The 19840-nt window shown below is 47.6% G+C and overlaps 2 long non-coding RNA genes across 3 annotated transcripts in view; one reads left to right on the top strand and one right to left on the bottom strand.

The window, feature by feature from the left end:
• LOC135896561 (uncharacterized) overlaps nucleotides 1-19840 on the bottom strand; it is an 89605-nt gene that overhangs the window by 68074 nt on the left and 1691 nt on the right. The gene's annotated exons all lie outside the window — the stretch shown is intronic.
• The window catches only part of LOC135896559 (uncharacterized), a 34757-nt gene continuing 18101 nt past the window's right edge, over nucleotides 3185-19840 (top strand). Inside the window, exons 1-2 of one of the 2 annotated variants that reach the window (XR_010562741.2) lie at nucleotides 3199-3320; nucleotides 15746-15783. This is a non-coding gene — a long non-coding RNA (uncharacterized lncRNA). Of the gene's footprint in view, nucleotides 3321-15745; nucleotides 15784-19840 lie in introns of both variants that reach the window. The other variant, XR_010562740.1, reaches the window with a different exon arrangement.

Below are 19840 nucleotides of genomic sequence, written 5' to 3'. Positions count from 1 at the left end.
AGATACATTTGTAATATCAGCCTGTTACAGTGACTAGTCTTTCAAACGAGCATGATACAGTTGCTAGTTTTGCATGTAACCTGTTTCTGCGAATGTATTTTCGTACCTTACCCTTCCCTTTTAATTGCATTGCATTCTCATTTTTTTTCTTTACTTCTTTGTCGACAAAGCAACTCTACTCTTCTCGCTCAATTGACGCCCTGTTCCTCACGTTAACACGTAGCATTATATAAGCTCACCCAGGCACTTTGCGGTAGGAAGGCTGGCTCATGTCTCGCCTTGTTTCCCCCCCCCCCGCACATGAGATAAAAAAAGTGCCTGCTGGGATTTATCGCTCACGGCCAACGCCGACGACGCCGACACCGATGCCGATGACACCGGCTTTTCTGCGACACGAGCTCCTTAACGCTGTCGCGTTAAAATCTACTGGCCCGAAGGCAAAGCATTGATAGCGATGGGAAGGTTTGCCGTTGAGCTAGGCGCGTCTCGGAAAGCTGGCGCGACGGGGAGGACAGCCAACGGCGTCACAGACGCCGCATGTCGATGGCGCCAGAGGCAGAAGGAGAACCATCGGCGCTCGTCAGTGCCCAAAACCACGGCTACTGTCCGTTCCGAACGGACCATGCAGTGTGTGCACCAGGGTGTGATTTGCATACGGCTGCTTAGCAGGAACGCAATCAGCGTGCGCAGAGCGCGCGTGCTAGTAGCGCTACTAGCCCCGCTAACAGCACCGCTACTAGCCCCGCTACGCTACCGCTACTAGCACGCGCAGCGCACGTGCTAGTAGCGCCAGCCAGAAATCTGTAGTGGCTCTGGCAGAGCTGAGTAGGTTTTAAAAAAAAATAGTCTTCAGTCCGCACTGTGAATGTGGTTAGACAGCGAAGCTGCAAACGACAACCATACAATGCATTGCCATTGCGACGTAGGTTGAGATCATTCGCGTGGCGACATTCACGTGCACTTTGCCTAATTATTAGCCTAAGACGCTTCGGCGGCGTGCGACTTCGCTTGCGCCGCTACTTGATGCACGTGCAAAGAGCGGACCGAAGAGACAATAAAGTCGCCGCGCATCGTATGCACGCTGCTCTTCAGGAGCTCTCACAACAGGTAGCCTTCACATAGCACTGCCACAACGCAAATCATTTGTTAGGAGGGCTGTTCTTCTGCGTAAGAAAGTGTGCTTACGTCACTCTCTGCTTCGTATGCCACAGTCAAGCTGCCGTCGCCGCAGCAGCAGCTTCCGCAGCAGTAATCCTTACCGAGAAACGTATGCGGCGAGCGCTACGTGCCTAGCACTGCATGTAGGTGCAGTAGCACCTTATCATCAGTCATGTGATCGGCATGCTTGCTTTGAGCTTGTTCCTCATGGGACGTATGATGTTCCGTACGTTGTATGCGTGATTCCAAAGAATGCATGCACTGCTCGCTTCACTTAGTGCTTGTAGCCTCGGCCTTGCGGGGGTATGAGCCATTGCGTGTGGGGGTGTGAGCAATAGATGATGATGGTGTTCTGACGATGCTGCGCCACAAATAAATCCCGGGATCACCGCCATGGACGGCTCTGCTGTAAAAATGATTCTGGAGTGGCAGTTCTCGCAACTTCTTACCAACAGGGGCGATGCCAGCGCTTGCCCTGATTTCATCTCTGAAAAGAGTACAGCGCCAGCTCGAGTCCGCTCACAACTTCAGTGATTTTGCTTTGCTAATGTAAAGGCTAGAGTAATTGGAAATTAAAAGCTAGTTTTCTTTGTTTCTAGCTATTTCCTTTGACCGAATGTTTAAGTGAACGCATACCATAATATGTGCCACGTCGTTCAGGTTTCTTCCTAAATCCAGTGATAAAAACAGAGACATTCAGTATGATCTGTACGGCCAATTTATTCATCCTAAATACGAATTAAATAAAAAGAAAAATTTGGAGAACGCTTAAGCTTCGCCTTCAAGAGTGGAACGCGATGGCATTCAAGGATCCCCGATTTCTTCTCACGCTTCCCGACAATGGCAGCTTATGTAACCGTAATGTTTACTGGGAAACGCTGGCTGCGAACGCTTATGCACGAAGGCGCGCTTTGTGGTTCTTATTTCTTTCTCTTTCTTTTTTTTTTATGGTGCGCAGGAACCGAGGAGGCCGCGCCACCCCTCAAGCGGCAGATCGCGTTAAAAGGGGGTTTGTGTTTGAGTTTCCGCGTAACAGAATTATGTTCTGGTATATTCAAATTACAATCCGACGCTACCGCGTATGTAGGTTGTGTGTAAGTCGTACTTAACGATTTTTCTGGCGCACTTTGCTTTGAGGAATTCAATTAGGTCCGTAACTTCTTTGTGCTACTCGGAGGGCCAGCGTGGTTGGGTATGCGTTGTCCAGAATTACTTTTGCCGATAGAGAAAGAAATTTCAGTTGAATTTCTTTCTCTATGCTGGACACACGACACGGGACGCCAGATTTTCTGCGACAGGGTGCCGTTAACGCTGTCACGTTAAAACGCACGGCCCCGTGGGACGCCCCAGAGCGTGCCGTGTGGAACGCTTGGCGCGTACGCTCTGCACCAGCGCTTATTCAGTTGCAGCCAGGCGAATGCAGGTCTGGTGGGGAAGCCGGATACATTTTGTGCGCCGTACGCAAGGCGTATTTCGCTGTGTTGTCGAAAAAATTCTGACAAGCTTGCTTCTAATCTGTTTGTTGCAGTGGCGTTCCGAAGCACTGTCTGCAAAAACCGTTCTGCGCGCCCACTGCGGTTTGGGTTATGCGGTGAAGTGAGAAATTGCCCAACCGCATGCCCTTTCACGAACCTTTTGTGAGTGCTTTCACGGATGTCACTGCATGGGATCGAACTCGCAAAGTATAAGGCTAATTATAAACATCCCCGGGAGAAGTGCCCCGAGGACACAGTCCCTAACGTGCAATGAGCTCTTAAAGACACCAGCCGCACTGTGAAATGTAAAATTTGATTGCTATGCGGCAAAAAAAAGAAACGTTCATATATAGTCCCCTCGCCTACCCATAAAGAAAGCAATAAATTACAATAAGCGCGCATACTAAACCGCAGCTGCAGCCCCTAGTCCCGCTATAATAAATCTGTTTCTCCATCTGGAAAAACCTTAAAGGAAAAAAAATCAAATAGCAATGAATACTCGTATTTGTTTGTTTCGTCAGCTGTTTATTTCAGACTATAAAACAAACGCGAATGGCAAGCGAACATAGATTTTGTAATACTCAAATTGCTCAGGGTATATGCATAATGCACGGGACTAACGCAACGCGACGATTACTCCGTTGTAGACTAAATCTCACCAGTTGGTGACGGCCCCCTTCCCTCTTCGTAAGTAGCTCATTTTTCATTTTAAACGAAGCGCTCTTCTTTAAAAACGCAGAACACGGAAGAAGCTACGCTAAACAGAGCTTCCAGAACGTCATCGCACATCTTAATTCATTACAGTAATTTTAATCTCCGTGTTCTAACGCAAAGGAGCCCACTCGATATCAGGTGTCACGCGAAAAATGTTACGAAAGGCAATTGCTCTAATTTTACCCACATCAGCGACCCAGTCATAAATGTTCGTTAATAAATTATTTACGCCGATAAATGTCGCTTATTCCACTTATTCGATAATTATTCGTTCCACATATCTTTCACGCCTTACTTAAGATGCACACACACACCTTCAAACGTTGCTAAAAGCTCTAACATGAAGCGTCGCGAATATTGAAGTCTTCGAGACAATATTTTTCTCCGGCGTAACTGGTATACATTTGCTTTCTTGGGATATAAATATGACACCATATGTATGACGACATGATGTGGGGGGATCATTACGATTTGCAATACGTTCGTAATCTTTTGTAAACCATGTGAAATGACAGAATATCGGCTACTTGAGTTTTCCCAGAGCTCTTATACTAAAAGCGGGTGCGAACTTTGTCAAGCAAATTTCCGCACACAGGATACGATTCCCAAGAGCAACGCTATTTTCATAAAGCATCCTTGGCATACTCAGACAAGCTTTCTTTCCAACTCTACGGGGTGATCATTTTTATGTCTTCCTGAATTTTTAGATATCCCCTGTGGCAGATAGCATGATTCCTGTCTTTTAGCTGGATTATTTTAAGAGGCGAATATTACTAGCACTACGAATCGAAACACATATTTAGCTAATCAAAAAGGAATTTCAATAATTAGTCTCCTAATTAGTTATATGGCGGCACATATTGCAATTGTAGCCGGTGAGCTTGAAAGGCGTATCCACTTGCAATGAATCTCTAGTATGACACCAGTTTCGAGATGTTATTTCCCAAAGTGCGGCACATCAAATGTTCCCTTGCTAATTAAATCAACAAGCATAGTGTCACGTGGGCAAAGGACATGGAAAAAAATCTCACTTGATGAGCGCGAACACTGCCTGTCACAACGCTGGTGTTATGAAGAGCGACGGCAGAGGTGGAGGAAACTCTTCGCGCTGCCTGCCTCTTCGACGAGACTCCGAAAATTGACATTACGCGACCTCTAACACTAGACACTGGAGAAGACAGCACACGTGAAGCCCCCTGCCATAGCGGCTCATATATTATAGTTAGATGAAAAGTGTCAATGAGAAAATTGTAGAGCAACATGAAAAAACACGGACCTGGCGGAGCAGCTCTGGGCCGTCCAGCGAGCCCACGATGCGGCCAGGGAGTTACAACTCCCGGTCCCAACGTGGGAGTAGCCCGCTCTATGGGACCTTGCGCCCCGTAGCTCGCAGGACCTTTCAATAAAGTTACTCCATCCATCCATCCATCCATGAAAAGACTCCCGCTACAGCTTTCTCTCGCTTAACACGTGCTACATAACAGTGTTTTTTCGAGTGTGAAGGAAGCCCGCGAATACACTTGCACGCGAACACACGTTGCATCCGCTCGGTCAGGCCGCGCAACCCGGCCTTTGCTGCGCGTGGACGGGCCGCGCAGCAAAGGCCGGGCTAGAGGAGAAGACGCGCGCTCACCTGCCCCCCTCCCCTTGCGCACGTTTCATCGCGTCGCCTGCAACATTAGGCGGGTGGGAAGCTCGTGCGCATCAGTCCACCATCCTTCTCAGTAATGTTAAATGCCTCGCATCCGCAGTCTACGCCACGCCGGGCGCGGCGGGACATTGTCGCACTTCGACTGCACACGGAACATCACGGCGACGGCGACAATTTACCTGGAGGGTAGTTCCATTTGCTGTCGCAATGAAATGCGCTAACTTGCAATGTGCAGCAAAGGCCGTTAGCGGCTGTGGCGCACCGTTGTTACAGCTGCCAAAACCATGCGCCCGCGAAGCAGCGTACGCTGCACGTATAGGGAATGTCCATAGCCGAATGTATCACTCTGTTACGCCATCGGGACTCCGTGGCCCGGGCTTCGAGCAGACGTGTTTCGTTGCGCATCGATCATTGCGCCGAGAGGGAAAAGAATGTCGGGAGGATTAAAAGAGAGGGCAAGCTGACAGGAAAGCCGCAACGCCGCGGGCCATCTGTCCTGTCCGCCTGAGCTCCCTTCTTTCCCGACAATTTCTTCCGCTCAATTTACTGGTCAGTATCGATCAGCGCCAGCACGCCCAACAGTGCACGGTATTGCATAGTCGTTGTACACTGTTCCACGCCCGCCTCTGCGCCATCGATGACAAGCCGCTGAGAAAATGTATCGGGGGATGCGTACGGACCGACGCGTGCAGTCACGGCTGCTAAAATGGCCAGCAGTTGCCCGCACGCCCTGCTGCACCCGCAACTTGTTCCACCTTGACTGCCGGCAGGTATTCTGGCGCGTCGCGTATCGCAGTAGGCCCATTAGCGCGCCTGTGTATGCCCCTCGAGAGCACCGTCTTAGCTCCCCAGTGTTCGTTGGTTTAAACTATATTTCTATTTGTGGCGAAATACAGCAAGCAAACCCGGAGCCAAGAAAGAGGCTCACGGAGAATGTCTCTGATATGACACACGCACACGCAAAGAGAGAGAGAAAGAGAGAGAGAGAGAAATGGAGGGAACAGGTAGTCCATCATACACGATAAAGCAGTCACTGCAGAAAATTCTTCCTCAAGCGACGCTTGAGTGAAGCGGTTAATTGAGTAAATGCGACGCGCACACTTGTCTTTGCTGTCACCGTATGCGATGTGTAATCCCGTGCAGTGTTTCTGTTCGCGCACTGTACACACCGCTCGCAAGCTATGCCGAAACCGAAGCAGCAGTTCACGCGTATTAATGCGAGGCGTCGAGAGAGTAGCGCAACGAGAACGAAGGCGATGCTTAAATGTTTGTCGCGGGAAGACCAGGAAGGAGAGACGTACGGTATGAGGGGCGGGGGGGGGGGGGGGGCGAAGGAGTGGAGGGAGGGCAGAGAGAAATACGCGGCGATAGATAGTGGTAATTAAGGTTGAGTATGGTTCGCCCGTTTTATTCCTGCGTCCGATGCGTCCTCATGCAAACTAGAGCGCGCGCACGTGTTCAAGCAAGTCTGCGTGACCTGACGCGCCCGCCAGTGCCGTCGACGAGCTCGGTCTTCTCTTGCACGAGTGAAGTGCATGCGACACTTGGATCTTCTCACCCGCCGTGGTTGCTCAGTGGCTATGGCGTTAGGCTGCTGAGCACGAGGTCGCGGGATCGAATCCCGGCCACGGCGGCCGCATTTCGATGGGGGCGAAATGCGAAAACACCCGTGTACTTAGATTTAGGTGCACGTTAAAGAACCCCAGGTGGTCAAAATTTCCGGAGTCCCCCACTACGGTGTGCCTCATAATCAGACAGTGGTTTTGGCACGTAAAACCCCATATATTATTATTAGTGGATCTTCTCCTCACTCGCTGCTCCAACGCTCGTATTCGAGCTTAGCGCGGGATGTTCTGGATGATGTCATGTTAAATGCGTTAATGAAGACGATATACTTATATCATATCATGACAAACCGACCAGCACACCAAGGACAGCATAGGTGAAATTACTTGTACTTACTCATTGAAATAAATTAATGATAAACTAATGGCAATGGAAGTGGATGAAAAAACTTGCCGCAGGTGGGGAACGATCCCACGTCTTCGCACTATACGCGTGCGATGCTCTAACCAATTGAGCTACCGCGGCGCCGTTTTCCCATCCATTTTATTGGGTATTTAGGTTTTACCACTAGCCCCAACCTTGGGAGTGTTAGCCAGTGCCACAACTCGCAAACCTCGGTGGCCAAGATTTACGAGAGCTGGCGCTGGCTAAGACTCCCCCCCCCCCCCCCCCAAAAAAAACGAGGATGCATTAAAATGTGACTGCCTTCGAATTCGTCTTTGAGCAACTGCCTCTGAAGCTCTCATAGACAGGTCAATAATTTATTTCTTAATTAGTCTTCTGAAGCTCACATTATTAGCCGTAGAGTATGTAGATCTCAGCTAGGAACTCCTGTGCAATGACACCATGTTCGCGGCCCTTATAGTGTTTTTTTTATTTAAAATATGTACGCTCCAATAAAAAGCCCTGCTTATAAAACAAGCCGTGACGGTGCGGATCGTGTGTATGAAAGCACAGGAGAGGACCTAGGTGAATACTATCCTTAGTGCTGCCCTTAATCGTCGTGTCTTATCAGCCTAACAAAGGCAGCTTAGGGAGGAGGTGGTATTTATCGTAAAGTGTGAGCTCGGTACCACCAGAGTCCTTCCATGTTTTTCTGGTCACGAAACTCCGCCGTCACTCTATGGGAGAGGTTCATATACTGCCCAAAGGTGCCGCGACGCGGCGCCACTGTGCCACAGAGGGCATCGTTCGCGTACCGAAATGCGTGCGCAGTGCGAGGCGAGCTGACTGATCGGGTGCGTTCTGTGCGTGTGCTGTGCTATTTTTCGAGTGTTGGGCTGTTTGGTTGAAGTGGTGGGGTGGGACAACGATGCCGAACACGTGTTGCGTGCCTGGGTGCCGTTCCGGCGACAAGGGCACGACTGAAAACGTGTCGCTGTTCTGTTTACCAAATAACAAGGATCAGCGCGAGAAATGGAAGCGGGCCATACCGCGGCAGGGAAGTGGCGGTTTTAATTTCGAATCGAAGTATACACGTATGTGCGCGAAACACTTTGACGCCTCGGACATCGTCACAGCAAAGGGGCGAGCTTTATGTCCAGCAGGGGGTGGTAGGAAACCAACCAGTTGAAGCGGTACCAGTTAAAGGGACGCAGTATGTATCACGATTATCGTGTAAAGGTGACCACTTACAAAAAATTGCGATGCTGATGATGAAGGAGAATAAGGGTGTTGTGAGATCTGATCAGGGCATTGATGACAAAACACAGTTGCTTTATGCTTTGTTGCAACCTCAATTTGTGTTATACCAGGATAGAGTAGTTCACAGCAATCGCGCCCTTACCCCGACCATCTATGAAAGGTATAGCATTAGAATTCCTTTAATGCAAGTGTTAAAACAGAATAATATGCATTGTTTTATTTTCCATTGTCCTTTAGTTTTGGCTATTGGTGGGCTACAATTCTTCAATTGCATGTACTTTTAAGTCTATAAGCTGCTATGAGTAAAAAGGTTATTAGCACACTATTAGCTACATTTGTATTGTGATTTGCTGAGCAAGTTTTGTTTGCATGTTTAAGTTATAGCTGAAGAAGTAGAAAGGTGGTATCTCTAACAAGCCATTTAAAAAAAAAATTGCTGTATTTGTGATGTGGCTACTTGTGTTCGTTGAGCAGCGTGAATAAGTGCTGGGCTTACTGACGCTTCTAAACGACTGCTTGCTAAGGCAATTGCCTAATTACAGCTAGTTTCAACTGTGCAGGTCCTAACACTTCGGGTTCGCCTTAATCCGTTGTTAAAAGCCGCACCGAAGACATTTAGTAGCGAAGTTCGTCTTGCATTAATTCTACCTAAATCTTATTCAGAAATGGCATCGCTTCGCAAGAAATCTTAAGCGCATGGAGCAGCTCAGTTCCCTTTTCTTTGTCATTAAGTATTCTACGGTAGCAGCCCTTTGCAATAGCAATTTCATTCTTTTGATCTCGTTACAAGATTCTGCCCACAGAGTCCTTCTCTGCCACAGTTTAACAGAAACTGAACAGCTGTGCTCGGCGAACAATCTGGCGCTATGCGCAACGGAGAATTGGCGCTTACTCATCTGGTGATAAGTGGGACCACTGGCGTTTTGTTGCGAATGCGCGGTGTTTAATTTAAGGCCAATATTAAAAAAGCGGAGCCCACCGAAGCGTTGAGGCGAACGGTGATGACGAAGCAATCCGGACCGAGACCGCCCGGCCGTGTACAGCGGACGCATTTCGACGGGGGCGAAATGCAAAACACCCGTTTATTTAAATTTAGGTGCATTTTAAAGGATCCCAGGTGATCAAAACTAATCCCGAGTCCCCCACTACGGCGTGCCTCATAATCGTATCGCGGTGATGATGATGATGTCCTGGATGAGTTTGGCGCTTACCGCGGTTCTGGCTCTTAAAATTCCAGATCTTTATTTTTTTCGGTCTGAGACCGCCGCAAGCTCCATGTTATGAGCGGCTTTTTTTTTTCGTCCCGTGCGCTCATATCATCGCAGAAGACACGCTCAGGCAGTAATTTAATTATATTCAATGTTAAAAATAGTTACGTGAGAGTAAAGCGATCGTTGAGGAAGCTAGAATACCGAGGCTGCCCCACACACAACCACAGCGGTAGCGGCGTTCGCATGCCCTCTCATGCACGGTTGCGCCTCTAGCGGCGGGCGCTGGCGCTATATGAAACTGAGGCGGCAGTTTCGTGACCAGAAAAAAACATGGAAGGACTCTGGTACCACTGACGAATATACCCGTAAAAAGAAAGCTATATTAAACGTATTGCTGCATAAACGTACTCGCTTAGTATGTGTGCGTTTTAAAGGGACCCTGAAACCATTTTGACGATTTTCTACAAGTGTACTGAGTCGCTAGAGTAGGTCTTCCTGATCATTAATTGACGCATCTGAGTGCTCCACGTAAAGCGTGTATTATATGTTTTTTTTTCAAAAATGTACATCGCTGCTTATCGCAGCACACTGCTCGGCCGAATTTCCAGCCGCCCCTACGCATATGACGTAAATCACCCAAATGACGTCACTAGGGCGAGCTACATAGCAAGCGTCGTCTGCTTGTGTCACAACGTGCTCCATTTTGGCGAGAGCTCCGCGGTCAGAGTCGGTCTCAGACTTTTCGCGGGCAGTATCATTCGACTTTGTTGCGTTGTGGATCGCAAACGTAGCGACTAGCAATATGTCAAGCTTCGACATCGTGTCCCTCTGCAACGCAGCAGACGAGCGGACTGGCTGTAGCGCGTCGGACTGCCGCTATCCGATCGGCGCCGGGATTTGCGCGTTTGCAGCCGTCACTTCACGCCAGAAGATTACTAACGCAATGTTTACTAAGATTACGCCAGAAGATTACTAACGCAATGCATGTTCCGATACCGTTAAAGACGAGTGTTGATTAAAGACGTTCAAGTCTCGATATGGGTCCGATTTATTTACCGTAGTCGAACTGACTCGTCGTCTCATTTGAGTAACCTGCAACGAAGATTACAGGCACCCCTTGTACATATTTTTCTGTGGTCCGCATCATCTCGATTAGCACCCCATCCAAAAGCAAAACTTTACCTTGCGCGTACTTTTAATGTCCATCATTCTTCTGCACGTCAACCCAGTACTTGGGGTGGCATTATGACCATTTTCGTGGGCTGATCACAAAAGCAGTCCAGTCTAAAAAAAGCCACCAGTATATAGATAGCCGTCGTACGTGACGGCTTCCTGTGGTATGAGCCAAGAGATATATGTTCAAATTTCGCGCGCCTCCCGCGCCGCGGTACTAAGCAGCCGTCCGACATTAGGCGGAAAATCCGCTAGTTCGGCGTCCCTTACAAAACCGTTCGCTCCTAGCTTTACCTTTTCCTTTAGGTTACTACGTGGCGACGGCCCGCCCGTGCAGGTATATGGACCATTGCGATTCTGAAAGCAATGCGTGGACGGTGAACAAGTGGGTGCGCAATTCGAACGACCGGCTAGCGTCTCTTGCCCCACACCAGGGGGCGCGCTGATGTTATTGTCCAATCGCGTAGCTCGACTGCAAGGTCAAAGCCTTTAACCAAGTTTCGAAGATCCAGTAGCTTTAGTACGCACGGGGCACGGTCACGTGGTATTGCTTTCTTTTTTTCATATTTCGCGGGCTTTCTTTATCTTACGGAAAACGTACACACACGATGTGTTGCGTCTTGCTGTCAGCACGTCCTTTTCATGTGTCCGACGATTCTCTAGAACCGCCTAGTTGACATCTTGACAATTAGAAAAACAATTAAAGCGTTATATAATTCTAAATAAATAATTGGACGTCAGGGATGAACTTACTGGCTGGATTTATTAGAAATTTGCACTGGTGGTTTCTCAAGAGCAGTAACCTTTCGCGGCGCAACACAGAAAACCTTGATGCTTCGTAATTCTCTTCCAAAGCGACCATGCTTCGCATTACGTAGATGTCAACTGCAGCTCCCTGCTCAACTTTTGCCACTCACATTTCCTGGAATAACCTGCGTAAACGCTTCTAGCCCAATAATTAGGCGTTAAGCCGCCGTTGATTCCTTATATTTGTTAGTTTGAAATAAGATTTAGTGCTTCTTATGAAGTATAGTCTAAATAATATTCCATCACCGCAAAATATTTGTTGTTTAGAGAAGTAATTTTAGAAGAGCTGTTGAAAATATTGAGCAACTAATCCGGCTGGAACGAAAGAGACGCACATCAGAGTTCCTGTTTATGCGCTTCCATCACATGTACCTTCATTCTTCTTTGACGGAACGGTGTTTGGTGCAGACATCGCGTTTCCGTCCCTGTGCGAGCGTCTGCAACTTCGGTATTTTAGTAATCAGCTTGCTTCCGGCTAACTTGTGTGAAGAACGTGAACAGTGCCCGTTTCGCTTTCGCTGCTGTGATACTCCTAAGTCATTGGTGACTTTGCCGTGTTCTGGCTGTTGCCCCGATGTACGACGCCGATTCAGTTCGCAACTAGCTTGTGGTAAGCCATTTGTCTATTTCTGTACGTAACTAACTCACCATGTATTTGCACATAATGACACTTAACGCACAAGGATTTCTTAGCATAGATAAGCAGAGGGAAGTAATTCATTTCGCTCGCGAGAAAAAAGTCGACCTCCTGTTTCTTCAGGAGTGTAACTTGAGAAACAAGCAGGACGTTAAAAGATTTTGCGATGAATTTTCTGTTAAAGCTTATTTTTCATATAGCCCCGGGAGATGTCGCGGTGTAGGAGTGGTGGTTTTTCGTAGGGTGCTTCTACATGGAAGTCACTGCCTTTATTACTTGGAAGGTCGTGTAATAGCTTTTGATTTTTTCTGGGGTGAGAGGAAAGTTCGGGCATTGAATGTCTATGGACCCGCCGTATGGTCAGACCGCAATGACTTCTTTGCGAGACTCTCCCCTTTTTTGTTAGACAACCACCCATTCTTCATCGTTGGCGATTTTAACTGTGTGCTCGACCCCATGCGCGACTCACGAGGGCCACGACAATACGCTTCCAATGCGCACGCAACTGAATTATCTCGTATAGTGAAAGAATACAATTTATCGGATGCCTGGGTCCATATGCATGGCGGAAGTTTTGGCGCCACATGGCAGCAAAGGCAATCACAATGTCGTCTAGATCGTATGTATTTCCCCCTGAATTAACGCAAATTGTCCAGTGCAGCATCCTCGATCTCCCCGCGGACGCCGGGCACATTTCAGATCATCGCCCTTTCGCTGTCATATTGAACCTCGAAGGAAGGCCAGGTGAACGTACTGACATGTGGAGACTAGACATTGCTTCTTTGCGTGACCAGGCGACTCTAACCGAACTAAAAGCGTCAGTAGCTACAGCAGTTTGCGATTATGAATGCAATATCGAAGCGTGGGATACTTTAAAGGAACGGTGGAGGTCAGTATGCATAGCAGCTAGCAGGAAAAGAAAAAGAAAAGAGACCGAGCAGCTTTGTGAGTGCCTGAGAAGGATAAGAATAGTGCGAGACGGTAACTCCCAAACACAGTTAATCCGCGAATACCTAGATCTTCAGCGTGAACGCTACCATAGACTTATGAGCTGGTACTCTCGTACCTCTGCAAAGGCGTGGATGGCCAACAGGCCAATTTCCGACCCTGAGGTACTGCGGCTGGCTCGTGCGTCCAGCAGGAGGCAGAATGGCAGCTCTTTCATTGAAAGAGTTATAATTTAAGATGGCACAGAGAGTGGTGCGAGGCGAGATATCGAAAGAATTTTTTGGAACTGGTTCTCAGACACATTTTCATCGGAAAAGATTTATAATGCAGAGCTATTGAGTGAAGAAATGTCAGACTTTTGCGCTAACCTACCTCAAGTAGAAGATACAGAAGGCAAGAATTTATTGTCTCCAACAAATCTGCAAGAAGTTTTTGATGTTATACGATCTATGAACAGCGGATCAACACCCGGTCCAGATGACTTACCAGTCGAATTTTACCGATCTTGCTGGGAGGAAGTAAGCACTGCCTTAGTGTCGCTCCTTAACGGCATTCTTGCACGGGAAGGTGTTCCTAAATCGTTTAATCGGGGTCGCGTAATGCTCTTGCCAAAGCCAGACTCCAACCTTGCAGAACCCTCATCCTGGAGGCCTATAACGCTGCTCAACACAGACTATAAAATATTGACAACCCTTATTGTAAATCGCATGAAGATATTATTGCCGAAAATAGTCAGTGTACATCAAACATATTCCGTGCCGGGTCGGAGTATATTTTCGTCTCTCAACTTAACACGTGATATCATACAATACACAACCGCGCGTGAAGCTTCAGGAGTATTAGTAAGCTTGGACCAAGCCAAAGCGTTCGACCGCTTAGAACACCAGTACTTATTTGAAGTTTTACGATGCTATAACTTCCCTGAAGAGTTTGTAGACATCCTGCGGATGTTGTATTTGCGAACAACAGCTGAGCTACTGCTTAACAGCATTTTAACACCTAGATTTGATGTGACAAGGGGAGTGCGGCAGGGTTGTCCTTTGTCACCCATATTGTTTGTGCTTGCGATTGACCCGTTGTTGAGGCGGTTTAGCGAGAGCCCGCTCATAAGAGGTCTTCCTATGCCGGGATCCGGGTGCATAAAAGTATCGGCGTATGCGGATGACATCACTTTGTTTTTACGGAATGGGGACAGTCTTGTAGAGGTATTTCGTATCTATAATCAATATGCTTCAATGTCAGGGGGCAAAATAAATATGAGGAAATGTGAAGCATTAAATTTAGGTCGCGGCGAAATAACGCTACCAGGGGACATTAAACAGAGCGAGCATATGCAAATACTAGGTATCAAATTTTGTACAAGTGGTGTTTCACCTCACACGTGGCGAGACATTGTCAGCTCCATTAAAGAACAGTCAGAAGCAGTGACTGCGTCACCACTGCCGCTGGCAGAAAGGGCTTTCTTCATTAAGAACGTATTGTGCAGTAAACTGTGGTTTGCTGCAAGGGTAGCTCTCCCGCCGTCACCAACAGTTCGAGTAGTAAACTCACTTATTTTCTCATGGTTCTGGTTAAACAAGTCGCAATACGTAGCGCAGCAATTTTTGCGTCTGCCAAAATCCAGCGGAGGATGGAGCTTGCCATGCATAGTTACATTCGGTAGGCTGTTGTGCACTAGGTGTACATGTGATCTACTTGATGATGATGAGTACCTTGGTAGGCCACTGCTCCTTTATTGGCTGGGCCATTACCGTCGAACGCTTATGCCGCAGAGTACAGGCAACTGGCTTCCGACGGCGGTAACGCCAGCACCGCAGTATGCGGCGGCTGCGCGCTTGCAAAGCCAGCTTGTACAACTGAGAATTACAAAGTGGCGTGCGACACCAGTTTCCAGGCTTTGTGAAATGTTGTGTGAGACAGCTGTACCTCCACGGACAGCTACTACACAAACATGGACAGCTGTGCTTTCACCTGATTTGCCTTCTCAAGTGAAGGATTTTCATTGGCAATATCAGTGGGGCATTCTACCTACAAAAGACAGGCTTGAACGCTGGCATATGGTAGCGAATGATAAATGCATATATTGCGCACAAACAGAGACCAACGCGCATGTCGTAAAGGACTGCGTTGTAGCACGCACCTTCTGGAAGCTAGTTGCAAGAATGTTCGGAATATCCATCGTGCGGCCACCACAGCGCCGAGATCGGTTTGAGAGTCTCGTCTACTACAGCGCTAGCTACATTTTGTGGTGCTTCCGTAACATCGCAGAACGATCTCGGCAGACAAATAGAGCAATGTACCCCAGAATGCGGAAACTACGGGTGTTAATATGGAGTCATCTTGAAGAACAGTTGTTCAAACTCGGTGAAGTCGAGTTTCTTCGCCGCTGGTCTACGCGGTACATAACCGTCTCCCGAGGCAAAGTCTTTCTACATCCAGAATAATGCTCAATTCGGTTGCCCGAGTTCAGACTGTGTCTGTATGTGCGCCGAGTACCTTCCATAAATTCGAGGCCGACAATAATGCTTTTGCGTGGATGCGGTAATAGGTTTTCTTGTTGTTGTTGTTGTGTGTGGCAAAGCCAGAAGACACCATTTGTTATTTCATTTGTTAATCTTTTTTGTTTACATCAAGTATGATGTATTACATGTGATGTACCTCATATTGTACTTTTCGTTCCTACCACAGTTGTAAGTGTGCCTACGGGTGAATAAATTTCCTTGTCAATCACATGTATCTTCGTTCTTCGTTGCTCTCTCAGACGCATTTTCATCGGCAAAGATTTACAGTGCCCAACTCGTGAGTGAAGAAATTTCAGACTTTTGCGCTAACCTACCTCAAGTAGAAGATACAGAAGGTAGAATTTATTGTCTCCAACAAATCTGCAAGAAGTTTTTGATGTTATACGATCTATGAACAGCGCATCAACACGCGGTCCAAATGACTTGCCAGTCGAATTTTACCGATGTTGCTGGAAAGAAGTAGGCACTGCCTTAGTATCGCTCCTTAACGGCATTCTTGCACGGGAAGGTGTTCCTAAATCGTTTAATCGGGGTCGCGTAATGCTCTTGCCAAAGCCAGACTCCAACCTTGCAGAACCCTCATCCTGGAGGCCTATAACGCTGCTCAACACAGACTATAATATATTGACAACCCTTGTCGTAAATCGCATGAAGATATTATTGCCGAAAATAGTGTACATCAAACATGTTCCGTGCCTGGTCGGAGTACATTTTCGTCTCTCAACTTAACACGTGATATACAATTCACAACCGCGCGTGAAGCTTCAGGAGTATTAGTAAGCTTGGACCAAGCCAAAGCGTTCGACCGCTTAGAACACCAGTACTTATTTGAAGTTTTACGATGCTATAACTTCCCTGAAGAGTTTGTAGACATCCTGCGGATGTTGTATTTGCGAACAACAGCTGAGCTACTGCTTAACAGCATTTTAACACCTAGATTTGATGTGACAAGGGGAGTGCGGCAGGGTTGTCCTTTGTCACCCATATTGTTTGTGCTTGCGATTGACCCGTTGTTGAGGCGGTTTAGCGAGAGCCCGCTCATAAGAGGTCTTCCTGTGCCGGGATCCGGGTGCATAAATGTATCGGCGTATGCGGATGACATCACTTTGTTTTTACGTAATGGGGACAGTCTTGTAGAGGTATTTCGTATTTATAATCAATATGCTTCAATGTCAGGGGGCAAAATAAATATGAGAAAATGTGAAGCATTAAATTTAGGTCGCGTCGAAATAACGCTACCAGGGGACATTAAACAGAGCGAGCATATGCAAATACTAGGTATCAAATTTTGTACAAGTGGTGTTTCACCTCACAGGTGGCGCGACATTGTCAGCTACATTAAAGAACAGACGGAAGCAGTTACTGCGTCGCCCCTACCACTGGCAGAAAGGGCTTACTTTATTAAGAACGTATTGTGCAGTAAACTGTGGTTTGCTCCAAGGGTAGCTCTCCCGCCGTCACCAACAGTACGCGTAGTAAACTCACTTATTTTCTCATGGTTCTGGCTAAACAAGTGGCAATACGTAGCGCAGCATTTTTATGTATCTGCCGAAATCCAACGGAGGCTGGAGCTTGCCATGCATAGTTACATTTGGCAGGCTGTTGTGCAGTAAAATTACATGTGATCTGCTTGATGATGATGAGTATCAGGTAGGCCACTGCTCCTTTATTGGCTGGGTCATTACCGTCGAACGCTTATGCCGCAGAGTACAGGCAACTTGCTTCCGACAGCGGTAACGCCAGCACCGCAGTATGGGGTGGCTGCGCGCTTGCAAAGACAGCTTGTACAACTAAGAATTACAAAGTGGCGTGCGACACCAGTTTCTAGGCTTTGTGAAATGGTGTGTGAGACAGCTGTACCTCCATGGACAGCTACTGCACAAACATGGACAGCCGTGCTTTCACCTGATTTGCCCTCTCAAGTGAAGGGTTTTCATTGGCAATACCAGTGGGGCATTCTACCTACAACAAAAAGACTTGAACGCTGGCGTATGGTAGCGAATGATAAAGGCGTGCATTGCGCACAAACAAAGACCAACGCGCATGTAGTAAAGGAGTGCGTTGTAGCACGCACCTTCTGGAAGCTAGTTGCAAGAATGTTTGGAATATCCATCGGTCGACCACCACACCGCCGAGATCGCTTTGCGAGTCCCGTCTACTACAGCGCTAGCTACGTCTCGTGGGGCTTTCGCAAAGCTGCAGAAGGATCTCGGCAGTCAGATAGAGCAATGTACCACAGAATGCGGAAACTACGGGTGATAGTATGGGGTCATCTTGAAGAACAGTTGTTCAAACTCATTGAAGCTGAGTTTCTTCGCCGCTGGTCTACGCGGTACGTAACCGTCTCCCGAGGCAAAGTCATTCTATAGGCAGAATAATGCTCAATTCTGTTTGCCTGAGCTGAGTATTTGTATTTGTATGTGCCCCGGGTGTCTTTCATAAATTCGAGGCTGACAATAATGTCCTTGCGTGGACGCTATTATGATGTTTTGTTGTTGTGTGTGGCGAAGCCAGTGTTAAGCAGACACCACTTATTATTTCATTTGCTAATCTGTTTTGTTTATATCATGTATGATGTATCACGTGTGCTGTACCTTATATTGTACTTTACGTTCATACCACAGTTGAAAGCGAGGAACAGGAGATTTCTGAAGTAATGGAGCACATGGCAATTTTGAGTTCGAAGGGACCAGAGCAGTACTCCCGATGTAGCGAACAAATAAAGCATATAAATGTTTTACTAGTTCCCAGCGAAGCTGCAGATGGCTCAGATCCGGGGTTTCGTGGCGTCTGCGACCAGAAACTATCATCATCATCAATGGCTCAAGCGCTGTCGTCTTCTTCGTTGGTGCCCGGCTGTTCTCGTTTGAGCACCCGGATAATGTCTCTGGCCTTTGGCTCAAGGTCATCTGAAGGTCGCCGACAACGGGAGCTGAAAGCATCTCACGCTTAATAGCCCGAGCACGACGCCGTTGTGCATATTAACGTTGCTGTTCCCGTCGCCGCTCCTCTTGTTCACGCTGCTTTTCTGGAGTCCCGCGACTATGTGTAGCGCGCTATCGCAACATAAATGAAATTAATTGTTAGGCGGGCTCGTAGTTTCCATATGAAAGTGTAGTGACGCTACTCGCTACTTCGTATGCTACAGTTGCCGCTTCCCGGCAGTTGCAGCTAATGTAACCGTAGTCTTTACCGGTAAACCCGCCGTGGTTGCTCAGTGGCTATGGTGTTCGGCTGCTGAGCACGAGGTCGCGGGATCGAATCCCGGCCACGGCGGCCGCATTTCGATGGGGGCGAAATGCGAAAACACCCGTGTGCTTAGATTTAGGTGCACGTTAAAGAACCCCAGGTGGTCAAAATTTCCGGAGTCCTCCACTACGGCGTGCCTCATAATCAGAAAGTGGTTTTGGCACGTAAAACCCCAAATATTATTATTTATTATTATCTTTACCGGTAAACGCCTGCTGAGAACGCTACGTGCGTCACAATATTGTTCGAACGCGCCTTATCATTTATTTTATTTATTACGGGTTTTGACGTGCCAAAGGCACGATCTGCCGTTATGAGGCACGCCATGGTGGGAGACTCGGGGTTAATTTTGACCACGTGGGGTTCTTTAACGAGCACCTAAATCTAAGTACACGGGTGTTTCTGCATTTCGCACTCATGGAAATGCGGCCGCTGTGCCGGGGATTAGATACCGCGAGCTCGGGCTTAGCAGCGCGACACCATAGCGACTAAGCAACCACGGCGGCTCGCGCCTTGTCATCAATCATGTGCGTTTGACACTTGTTTTGTGCTTTCTTTTATTGAAACGAATATTTGGCTGCGTCTCGCACGCGTAATTCTAATGGAGATGGGCACTTTTCGCTTCAATTAGTGGAATGGTTTTCTGTCGACTGTTCTGTCGACGGAGAAAAAATCCAGGGATCCGAGTCATACACAGGTCCGCTGTGAAATAATTCTAGCGTGACAGCTCCAGCAACTTCTTACCAGTAGAAGTGAAGCCAGCACTTGTCCTGACTTCACCTTTGAAAAGAGTACAGCGCTAGCTAGAGTCCGGTTATAACTTAAATGCTCTTGCTTTGCTAATGTAATGTCTAGAGTATTGGGAATGAAAAGTTCCTTCTTTTTTCTAGCTAAAGTATTTCCTTTGCCTCAGTATTCACATAAAGATCTACCAAAAAATGTACCACGTCGTTCAGGCTTCCTCCTAAAGCCAGTGACACAAAGATTCAGTAGGATATGTACGGCGAAATTATTAATCTTGAGTACAAAGCAAATGAAAAGACAACGTTTCCTCTTCGCTCTCTTCTGATCTCTCTTCGCGCCCC

The sequence above is a fragment of the Dermacentor albipictus genome, chromosome 9, assembly GCF_038994185.2.
Source record: "Dermacentor albipictus isolate Rhodes 1998 colony chromosome 9, USDA_Dalb.pri_finalv2, whole genome shotgun sequence".
NCBI lineage: Eukaryota > Metazoa > Arthropoda > Arachnida > Ixodida > Ixodidae > Dermacentor > Dermacentor albipictus.
Note: the sequence above shows the minus strand (reverse complement) of the source record. Positions and strands in the feature narration are given on the sequence as shown.